We start from the raw sequence: 9,220 nt of genomic DNA, 5'->3' as shown, positions 1-9,220 counted from the left end.
CCAGGCTGGTATGGCCGTGGCGAGAAACAATCTCTTGCTACAACATATATAGTCAAAGTGAGTCTGATAAAACAGACATTTAGTCAATTCATCATTAAATGCTTACTACAAGGCAGTGTTGCTGATGAAATAGTGCAAGAGCACACCCTCGTGACAAAATGCTTACAGCACCTGTATTCCCAGGCGGTCTCCCATCCAAGTACTAACCGGGCCCGACCCTGCTTAGCTTCCGAGATCAGACGAGATCGGGCGTACCCAGGCTGGTATGGCCGTAAGCGAAAACAATCTCTTGCTACAACATATATAGTCAAAGTGAGTCTGATAAAACAGACATTTAGTCAATTCATCATTAAATGCTTACTACAGGCAGTGTTGCTGATGAAATAGTGCAAGAGCACACCCTGTGGACAAAATGCTTACAGCACCTGGTATTCCCAGGCGGTCTCCCATCCAAGTACTAACCGGGCCCGACCCTGCTTAGCTTCCGAGATCAGACGAGATCGGGCGTACCCAGGCTGGTATGGCCGTGGCGAAAACAATCTCTTGCTACAACATATATAGTCAAAGTGAGTGTGATAAACGACATTGCATTTTCACCAATTAGATAAGCAGCTTGAACTTTGTGTCACTGAAAAAGTAGAAGAAATTACAAACACTGTTCCCATCACTTTTTACCACAGGTAGTTGATAAAATACAAACTTTATTTCCTTTCATCATTTAACAGGGCAAAGGAGCACAAAGCACACACAAGCTGCATTCAGCAACAATATTCTTGTTTGTCTTATAAATACAAGGCAGATGCTAATTGAAAACACAAGGAAATTTGATCCTATTAAAAGGCAAGCTCATTTAGTCAATTCATCATTAAATGCTTACTACAAGGCAGTGTTGCTGATGAAATAGTGCAGGGGCACACCCTCGTGGACAAAATGCTTACAGCACCTGGTATTCCCAGGCGGTCTCCCATCCAAGTACTAACCAGGCCCGACCCTGCTTAGCTTCCGAGATCAGGCGAGATCGGGCGTACCCAGGCTGGTATGGCCGTGGCGAAAACAATCTCTTGCTACAACATATATAGTCAAAGTGAGTCTGATAAAACAGACATTTAGTCAATTCATCATTAAATGCTTAATACAAGGCAGTGTTGCTGATGAAATAGTGCAGGCACACCCTCGTGGACAAAATGCTTTCAGCACCTGGTATTCCCAGGCGGTCTCCCATCCAAGTACTAACCAGGCCCGACCCTGCTTGGCTTCCAGATCAGGCGGATCGGGCGTACCCAGGCTGGTATGCCGTGGCGAGAAACAATCTCTTGCTACAACATATATAGTCAAAGTGAGTCTGATAAAACAGACATTTGGTCAATTCATCATTAAATGCTTAATACAAGGCAGTGTTGCTGATGAAATAGTGCAAGAGCACACCCTCGTGGACAAAATGCTTACAGCACCTGGTATTCCCAGGCGGTCTCCCATCCAAGTACTAACCAGGCCCGACCCTGCTTAGCTTCCGAGATCAGACGAGATCGGGCGTACCCAGGCTGGTATGGCCGTGGCGAGAAACAATCTCTTGCTACAACATATATAGTCAAAGTGAGTGTGATAAACAGACATTGCATTTTCACCAATTAGATAAGCAGCTTGAACTTTGTGTCACTGAAAAAGTAGAAGAAATTACAAACACTGTTCCCATCACTTTTTAGCACAGGTAGTTGGATAAAATACAAACTTTATTTCCTTTCATCATTTGAACAGGGCAAAGGAGCACAAAGCACACACAAGCTGCATTCAGCAACAATATTCTTGTTTGTCTTATAAATACAAGGCAGATGCTAATTGAAAACACAAGGAAATTTGATCCTATTAAAAAGGCAGGAAGCTGCATTTAGTCAATTCATCATTAAATGCTTACTACAAGGCAGTGTTGCTGATGAAATAGTGCGGGCACACCCTCGTGGACAAAATGCTTACAGCACCTGGTATTCCCAGGCGGTCTCCCATCCAAGTACTAACCAGGCCCGACCCTGCTTAGCTTCCGAGATCAGGCGAGTCGGGCGTACCCAGGCTGGTATGGCCGTGGCGAGAAACAATCTCTTGCTACAACATATATAGTCAAAGTGAGTCTGATAAAACAGACATTTAGTCAATTCATCATTAAATGCTTAATACAAGGCAGTGTTGCTGATGAAATAGTGCAAGAGCACACCCTCGTGGACAAAATGCTTACAGCACCTGGTATTCCCAGGCGGTCTCCCATCCAAGTACTAACCAGGCCCGACCCTGCTTAGCTTCCGAGATCAGGCGAGATCGGGCGTACCCAGGCTGGTATGGCCGTGGCGAGAAACAATCTCTTGCTACAACATATATAGTCAAAGTGAGTGTGATAAACAGACATTGCATTTTCACCAATTAGATAAGCAGCTTGAACTTTGTGTCACTGAAAAAGTAGAAGAAATTACAAACACTGTTCCCATCACTTTTTAGCACAGGTAGTTGGATAAAATACAAACTTTATTTCCTTTCATCATTTGAACAGGGCAAAGGAGCACAAAGCACACACAAGCTGCATTCAGCAACAATATTCTTGTTTGTCTTATAAATACAAGGCAGATGCTAATTGAAAACACAAGGAAATTTATCCTATTAAAAGGCAGGAAGCTGCATTTAGTCAATTCATCATTAAATGCTTACTACAAGGCAGTGTTGCTGATGAAATAGTGCAGGGGCACACCCTCGTGGACAAAATGCTTACAGCACCTGGTATTCCCAGGCGGTCTCCCATCCAAGTACTAACCAGGCCCGACCCTGCTTAGCTTCCGAGATCAGGCGAGATCGGGCGTACCCAGGCTGGTATGGCCGTGGCGAGAAACAATCTCTTGCTACAACATATATAGTCAAAGTGAGTCTGATAAAACAGACATTTAGTCAATTCATCATTAAATGCTTAATACAAGGCAGTGTTGCTGATGAAATAGTGCAAGAGCACACCCTCGTGGACAAAATGCTTACAGCACCTGGTATTCCCAGGCGGTCTCCCATCCAAGTACTAACCAGGCCCGACCCTGCTTAGCTTCCGAGATCAGACGAGATCGGGCGTGCCCAGGCTGGTATGGCCGTGGCGAGAAACAATCTCTTGCTACAACATATATAGTCAAAGTGAGTCTGATAAAACAGACATTTAGTCAATTCATCATTAAATGCTTAATACAAGGCAGTGTTGCTGATGAAATAGTGCAAGAGCACACCCTCGTGGACAAAATGCTTACAGCACCTGGTATTCCCAGGCGGTCTCCCATCCAAGTACTAACCAGGCCCGACCCTGCTTAGCTTCCGAGATCAGGCGAGATCGGGCGTACCCAGGCTGGTATGGCCGTGGCGAGAAACAATCTCTTGCTACAACATATATAGTCAAAGTGAGTGTGATAAACAGACATTGCATTTTCACCAATTAGATAAGCAGCTTGAACTTTGTGTCACTGAAAAAGTAGAAGAAATTACAAACACTGTTCCCATCACTTTTTAGCACAGGTAGTTGGATAAAATACAAACTTTATTTCCTTTCATCATTTGAACAGGGCAAAGGAGCACAAAGCACACACAAGCTGCATTCAGCAACAATATTCTTGTTTGTCTTATAAATACAAGGCAGATGCTAATTGAAAACACAAGGAAATTTGATCCTATTAAAAGGCAGGAAGCTGCATTTAGTCAATTCATCATTAAATGCTTACTACAAGGCAGTGTTGCTGATGAAATAGTGCAGGGGCACACCCTCGTGGACAAAATGCTTACAGCACCTGGTATTCCCAGGCGGTCTCCCATCCAAGTACTAACCAGGCCCGACCCTGCTTAGCTTCCGAGATCAGACGAGATCGGGCGTACCCAGGCTGGTATGGCCGTGGCGAGAAACAATCTCTTGCTACAACATATATAGTCAAAGTGAGTCTGATAAAACAGACATTTAGTCAATTCATCATTAAATGCTTAATACAAGGCAGTGTTGCTGATGAAATAGTGCAAGAGCACACCCTCGTGGACAAAATGCTTACAGCACCTGGTATTCCCAGGCGGTCTCCCATCCAAGTACTAACCAGGCCCGACCCTGCTTGGCTTCCGAGATCAGACGAGATCGGGCGTACCCAGGCTGGTATGGCCGTGGCGAAAACAATCTCTTGCTACAACATATTAGTCAAAGTGAGTGTGATAAACAGACATTGCATTTTCACCAATTAGATAAGCAGCTTGAACTTTGTGTCACTGAAAAAGTAGAAGAAATTACAAACACTGTTCCCATCACTTTTTAGCACAGGTAGTTGGATAAAATACAAACTTTATTTCCTTTCATCATTTGAACAGGGCAAAGGAGCACAAAGCACACACAAGCTGCATTCAGCAACAATATTCTTGTTTGTCTTATAAATACAAGGCAGATGCTAATTGAAAACACAAGGAAATTTGATCCTATTAAAAGGCAGGAAGCTGCATTTAGTCAATTCATCATTAAATGCTTACTACAAGGCAGTGTTGCTGATGAAATAGTGCAGGGGCACACCCTCGTGGACAAAATGCTTACAGCACCTGGTATTCCCAGGCGGTCTCCCATCCAAGTACTAACCAGGCCCGACCCTGCTTAGCTTCCGAGATCAGGCGAGATCGGGCGTACCCAGGCTGGTATGGCCGTGGCGAGAAACAATCTCTTGCTACAACATATATAGTCAAAGTGAGTCTGATAAAACAGACATTTAGTCAATTCATCATTAAATGCTTAATACAAGGCAGTGTTGCTGATGAAATAGTGCAAGAGCACACCCTCGTGGACAAAATGCTTACAGCACCTGGTATTCCCAGGCGGTCTCCCATCCAAGTACTAACCAGGCCCGACCCTGCTTAGCTTCCGAGATCAGACGAGATCGGGCGTACCCAGGCTGGTATGGCCGTGGCGAGAAACAATCTCTTGCTACAACATATATAGTCAAAGTGAGTCTGATAAAACAGACATTTGTCATTTTCATCAATTAAATAAGCTTACTTCGAAGCTTGTTGCTGTACTGAAAAAGTCAGAAGCACACCCTTGACAAACACTGCTTCCCATCACCTTTTAGCCCAGGTGGTTCGCATCCAATACTACCTCGTCCTTTCATCTTGAACAGGGCAAAGGAGCACAGAGCGCACACAAGCTGCATTCGCAACAATATTCTTGTTTGTCTTTAATACAATCTAACTAACACACAAGTCAAATTTGATCCTGATTAAAAGCAGAGCATTTAGTCAATTCATCATTAAATGCTTACTACAAGGCAGTGTTGCTGATGAAATAGTGCAAGGGCACACCCTCGTGGACAAAATGCTTACAGCACCTGGTATTCCCAGGCGGTCTCCCATCCAAGTACTAACCAGGCCCGACCCTGCTTAGCTTCCGAGATCAGACGAGATCGGGCGTACCCAGGCTGGTATGGCCGTGGCGAGAAACAATCTCTTGCTACAACATATATAGTCAAAGTGAGTCTGATAAAACAGACATTTAGTCAATTCATCATTAAATGCTTACTACAAGGCAGTGTTGCTGATGAAATAGTGCAAGAGCACACCCTCGTGGACAAAATGCTTACAGCACCTGGTATTCCCAGGCGGTCTCCCATCCAAGTACTAACCAGGCCCGACCCTGCTTGGCTTCCGAGATCAGGCGAGATCGGGCGTACCCAGGCTGGTATGGCCGTGGCGAGAAACAATCTCTTGCTACAACATATATAGTCAAAGTGAGTGTGATAAACAGACATTGCATTTTCACCAATTAGATAAGCAGCTTGAACTTTGTGTCACTGAAAAAGTAGAAGAAATTACAAACACTGTTCCCATCACTTTTTACCACAGGTAGTTGGATAAAATACAAACTTTATTTCCTTTCATCATTTGAACAGGGCAAAGGAGCACAAAGCACACACAAGCTGCATTCAGCAACAATATTCTTGTTTGTCTTATAAATACAAGGCAGATGCTAATTGAAAACACAAGGAAATTTGATCCTATTAAAAAGGCAGGAAGCTGCATTTAGTCAATTCATCATTAAATGCTTACTACAAGGCAGTGTTGCTGATGAAATAGTGCAGGGGCACACCCTCGTGGACAAAATGCTTACAGCACCTGGTATTCCCAGGCGGTCTCCCATCCAAGTACTAACCAGGCCCGACCCTGCTTAGCTTCCGAGATCAGACGAGATCGGGCGTACCCAGGCTGGTATGGCCGTGGCGAGAAACAATCTCTTGCTACAACATATATAGTCAAAGTGAGTCTGATAAAACAGACATTTAGTCAATTCATCATTAAATGCTTAATACAAGGCAGTGTTGCTGATGAAATAGTGCAAGAGCACACCCTCGTGGACAAAATGCTTACAGCACCTGGTATTCCCAGGCGGTCTCCCATCCAAGTACTAACCAGGCCCGACCCTGCTTAGCTTCCGAGATCAGGCGAGATCGGGCGTACCCAGGCTGGTATGGCCGTGGCGAGAAACAATCTCTTGCTACAACATATATAGTCAAAGTGAGTCTGATAAAACAGACATTTAGTCAATTCATCATTAAATGCTTAATACAAGGCAGTGTTGCTGATGAAATAGTGCAAGAGCACACCCTCGTGGACAAAATGCTTACAGCACCTGGTATTCCCAGGCGGTCTCCCATCCAAGTACTAACCAGGCCCGACCCTGCTTGGCTTCCGAGATCAGGCGAGATCGGGCGTACCCAGGCTGGTATGGCCGTGGCGAGAAACAATCTCTTGCTACAACATATATAGTCAAAGTGAGTGTGATAAACAGACATTGCATTTTCACCAATTAGATAAGCAGCTTGAACTTTGTGTCACTGAAAAAGTAGAAGAAATTACAAACACTGTTCCCATCACTTTTTAGCACAGGTAGTTGGATAAAATACAAACTTTATTTCCTTTCATCATTTGAACAGGGCAAAGGAGCACAAAGCACACACAAGCTGCATTCAGCAACAATATTCTTGTTTGTCTTATAAATACAAGGCAGATGCTAATTGAAAACACAAGGAAATTTGATCCTATTAAAAGGCAGGAAGCTGCATTTAGTCAATTCATCATTAAATGCTTACTACAAGGCAGTGTTGCTGATGAAATAGTGCAGGGGCACACCCTCGTGGACAAAATGCTTACAGCACCTGGTATTCCCAGGCGGTCTCCCATCCAAGTACTAACCAGGCCCGACCCTGCTTAGCTTCCGAGATCAGACGAGATCGGGCGTACCCAGGCTGGTATGGCCGTGGCGAGAAACAATCTCTTGCTACAACATATATAGTCAAAGTGAGTCTGATAAAACAGACATTTAGTCAATTCATCATTAAATGCTTAATACAAGGCAGTGTTGCTGATGAAATAGTGCAAGAGCACACCCTCGTGGACAAAATGCTTACAGCACCTGGTATTCCCAGGCGGTCTCCCATCCAAGTACTAACCAGGCCCGACCCTGCTTAGCTTCCGAGATCAGACGAGATCGGGCGTACCCAGGCTGGTATGGCCGTGGCGAGAAACAATCTCTTGCTACAACATATATAGTCAAAGTGAGTCTGATAAAACAGACATTTAGTCAATTCATCATTAAATGCTTAATACAAGGCAGTGTTGCTGATGAAATAGTGCAAGAGCACACCCTCGTGGACAAAATGCTTACAGCACCTGGTATTCCCAGGCGGTCTCCCATCCAAGTACTAACCAGGCCCGACCCTGCTTAGCTTCCGAGATCAGACGAGATCGGGCGTACCCAGGCTGGTATGGCCGTGGCGAGAAACAATCTCTTGCTACAACATATATAGTCAAAGTGAGTGTGATAAACAGACATTGCATTTTCACCAATTAGATAAGCAGCTTGAACTTTGTGTCACTGAAAAAGTAGAAGAAATTACAAACACTGTTCCCATCACTTTTTAGCACAGGTAGTTGGATAAAATACAAACTTTATTTCCTTTCATCATTTGAACAGGGCAAAGGAGCACAAAGCACACACAAGCTGCATTCAGCAACAATATTCTTGTTTGTCTTATAAATACAAGGCAGATGCTAATTGAAAACACAAGGAAATTTGATCCTATTAAAAGGCAGGAAGCTGCATTTAGTCAATTCATCATTAAATGCTTACTACAAGGCAGTGTTGCTGATGAAATAGTGCAGGGGCACACCCTCGTGGACAAAATGCTTACAGCACCTGGTATTCCCAGGCGGTCTCCCATCCAAGTACTAACCAGGCCCGACCCTGCTTAGCTTCCGAGATCAGACGAGATCGGGCGTACCCAGGCTGGTATGGCCGTGGCGAGAAACAATCTCTTGCTACAACATATATAGTCAAAGTGAGTCTGATAAAACAGACATTTAGTCAATTCATCATTAAATGCTTAATACAAGGCAGTGTTGCTGATGAAATAGTGCAAGAGCACACCCTCGTGGACAAAATGCTTACAGCACCTGGTATTCCCAGGCGGTCTCCCATCCAAGTACTAACCAGGCCCGACCCTGCTTAGCTTCCGAGATCAGACGAGATCGGGCGTACCCAGGCTGGTATGGCCGTGGCGAGAAACAATCTCTTGCTACAACATATATAGTCAAAGTGAGTGTGATAAACAGACATTGCATTTTCACCAATTAGATAAGCAGCTTGAACTTTGTGTCACTGAAAAAGTAGAAGAAATTACAAACACTGTTCCCATCACTTTTTAGCACAGGTAGTTGGATAAAATACAAACTTTATTTCCTTTCATCATTTGAACAGGGCAAAGGAGCACAAAGCACACACAAGCTGCATTCAGCAACAATATTCTTGTTTGTCTTATAAATACAAGGCAGATGCTAATTGAAAACACAAGGAAATTTGATCCTATTAAAAAGGCAGGAAGCTGCATTTAGTCAATTCATCATTAAATGCTTACTACAAGGCAGTGTTGCTGATGAAATAGTGCAGGGGCACACCCTCGTGGACAAAATGCTTACAGCACCTGGTATTCCCAGGCGGTCTCCCATCCAAGTACTAACCAGGCCCGACCCTGCTTAGCTTCCGAGATCAGACGAGATCGGGCGTACCCAGGCTGGTATGGCCGTGGCGAGAAACAATCTCTTGCTACAACATATATAGTCAAAGTGAGTCTGATAAAACAGACATTTAGTCAATTCATCATTAAATGCTTAATACAAGGCAGTGTTGCTGATGAAA

At 44.1% G+C, this 9,220-nt stretch overlaps 1 non-coding gene and 23 pseudogenes across 1 annotated transcript; all 24 read right to left on the bottom strand.

The window, feature by feature from the left end:
* Positions 1 to 159: 159 nt before the first annotated feature.
* On the bottom strand, positions 160 to 277 carry LOC123739845 (5S ribosomal RNA). The gene has a single exon (XR_006767960.1). It is a non-coding gene; the product is annotated as a 5S ribosomal RNA (ribosomal RNA).
* A 136-nt stretch (positions 278 to 413) lies between these two features.
* Positions 414 to 531, bottom strand: LOC123739792 (uncharacterized; annotated as a pseudogene).
* Positions 532 to 931: 400 nt separating this feature from the next.
* Positions 932 to 1,049, bottom strand: LOC123739807 (uncharacterized; annotated as a pseudogene).
* A 390-nt stretch (positions 1,050 to 1,439) lies between these two features.
* LOC123739790 (uncharacterized) lies at positions 1,440 to 1,557 on the bottom strand (annotated as a pseudogene).
* Positions 1,558 to 1,964: 407 nt separating this feature from the next.
* LOC123739817 (uncharacterized) lies at positions 1,965 to 2,081 on the bottom strand (annotated as a pseudogene).
* A 139-nt stretch (positions 2,082 to 2,220) lies between these two features.
* Positions 2,221 to 2,338, bottom strand: LOC123739804 (uncharacterized; annotated as a pseudogene).
* Positions 2,339 to 2,745: 407 nt separating this feature from the next.
* Positions 2,746 to 2,863, bottom strand: LOC123739803 (uncharacterized; annotated as a pseudogene).
* A 139-nt stretch (positions 2,864 to 3,002) lies between these two features.
* On the bottom strand, positions 3,003 to 3,120 carry LOC123739791 (uncharacterized; annotated as a pseudogene).
* A 139-nt stretch (positions 3,121 to 3,259) lies between these two features.
* LOC123739802 (uncharacterized) lies at positions 3,260 to 3,377 on the bottom strand (annotated as a pseudogene).
* Positions 3,378 to 3,785: 408 nt separating this feature from the next.
* LOC123739789 (uncharacterized) lies at positions 3,786 to 3,903 on the bottom strand (annotated as a pseudogene).
* Positions 3,904 to 4,042: 139 nt separating this feature from the next.
* LOC123739796 (uncharacterized) lies at positions 4,043 to 4,160 on the bottom strand (annotated as a pseudogene).
* A 406-nt stretch (positions 4,161 to 4,566) lies between these two features.
* Positions 4,567 to 4,684, bottom strand: LOC123739801 (uncharacterized; annotated as a pseudogene).
* Positions 4,685 to 4,823: 139 nt separating this feature from the next.
* On the bottom strand, positions 4,824 to 4,941 carry LOC123739788 (uncharacterized; annotated as a pseudogene).
* A 404-nt stretch (positions 4,942 to 5,345) lies between these two features.
* On the bottom strand, positions 5,346 to 5,463 carry LOC123739787 (uncharacterized; annotated as a pseudogene).
* A 139-nt stretch (positions 5,464 to 5,602) lies between these two features.
* On the bottom strand, positions 5,603 to 5,720 carry LOC123739810 (uncharacterized; annotated as a pseudogene).
* Positions 5,721 to 6,129: 409 nt separating this feature from the next.
* Positions 6,130 to 6,247, bottom strand: LOC123739786 (uncharacterized; annotated as a pseudogene).
* Positions 6,248 to 6,386: 139 nt separating this feature from the next.
* On the bottom strand, positions 6,387 to 6,504 carry LOC123739800 (uncharacterized; annotated as a pseudogene).
* A 139-nt stretch (positions 6,505 to 6,643) lies between these two features.
* On the bottom strand, positions 6,644 to 6,761 carry LOC123739809 (uncharacterized; annotated as a pseudogene).
* A 408-nt stretch (positions 6,762 to 7,169) lies between these two features.
* On the bottom strand, positions 7,170 to 7,287 carry LOC123739785 (uncharacterized; annotated as a pseudogene).
* A 139-nt stretch (positions 7,288 to 7,426) lies between these two features.
* LOC123739784 (uncharacterized) lies at positions 7,427 to 7,544 on the bottom strand (annotated as a pseudogene).
* A 139-nt stretch (positions 7,545 to 7,683) lies between these two features.
* Positions 7,684 to 7,801, bottom strand: LOC123739782 (uncharacterized; annotated as a pseudogene).
* A 408-nt stretch (positions 7,802 to 8,209) lies between these two features.
* LOC123739780 (uncharacterized) lies at positions 8,210 to 8,327 on the bottom strand (annotated as a pseudogene).
* Positions 8,328 to 8,466: 139 nt separating this feature from the next.
* Positions 8,467 to 8,584, bottom strand: LOC123739779 (uncharacterized; annotated as a pseudogene).
* A 409-nt stretch (positions 8,585 to 8,993) lies between these two features.
* Positions 8,994 to 9,111, bottom strand: LOC123739778 (uncharacterized; annotated as a pseudogene).
* Positions 9,112 to 9,220: the final 109 nt, after the last annotated feature.

This window comes from Salmo salar, unplaced genomic scaffold (assembly GCF_905237065.1).
Source record: "Salmo salar unplaced genomic scaffold, Ssal_v3.1, whole genome shotgun sequence".
NCBI classification, from domain to species: Eukaryota; Metazoa; Chordata; class Actinopteri; order Salmoniformes; family Salmonidae; genus Salmo; species Salmo salar.
The sequence above is the reverse complement of the archived record's forward strand: the minus strand, read 5'-3'. Positions and strand labels throughout refer to the sequence as shown.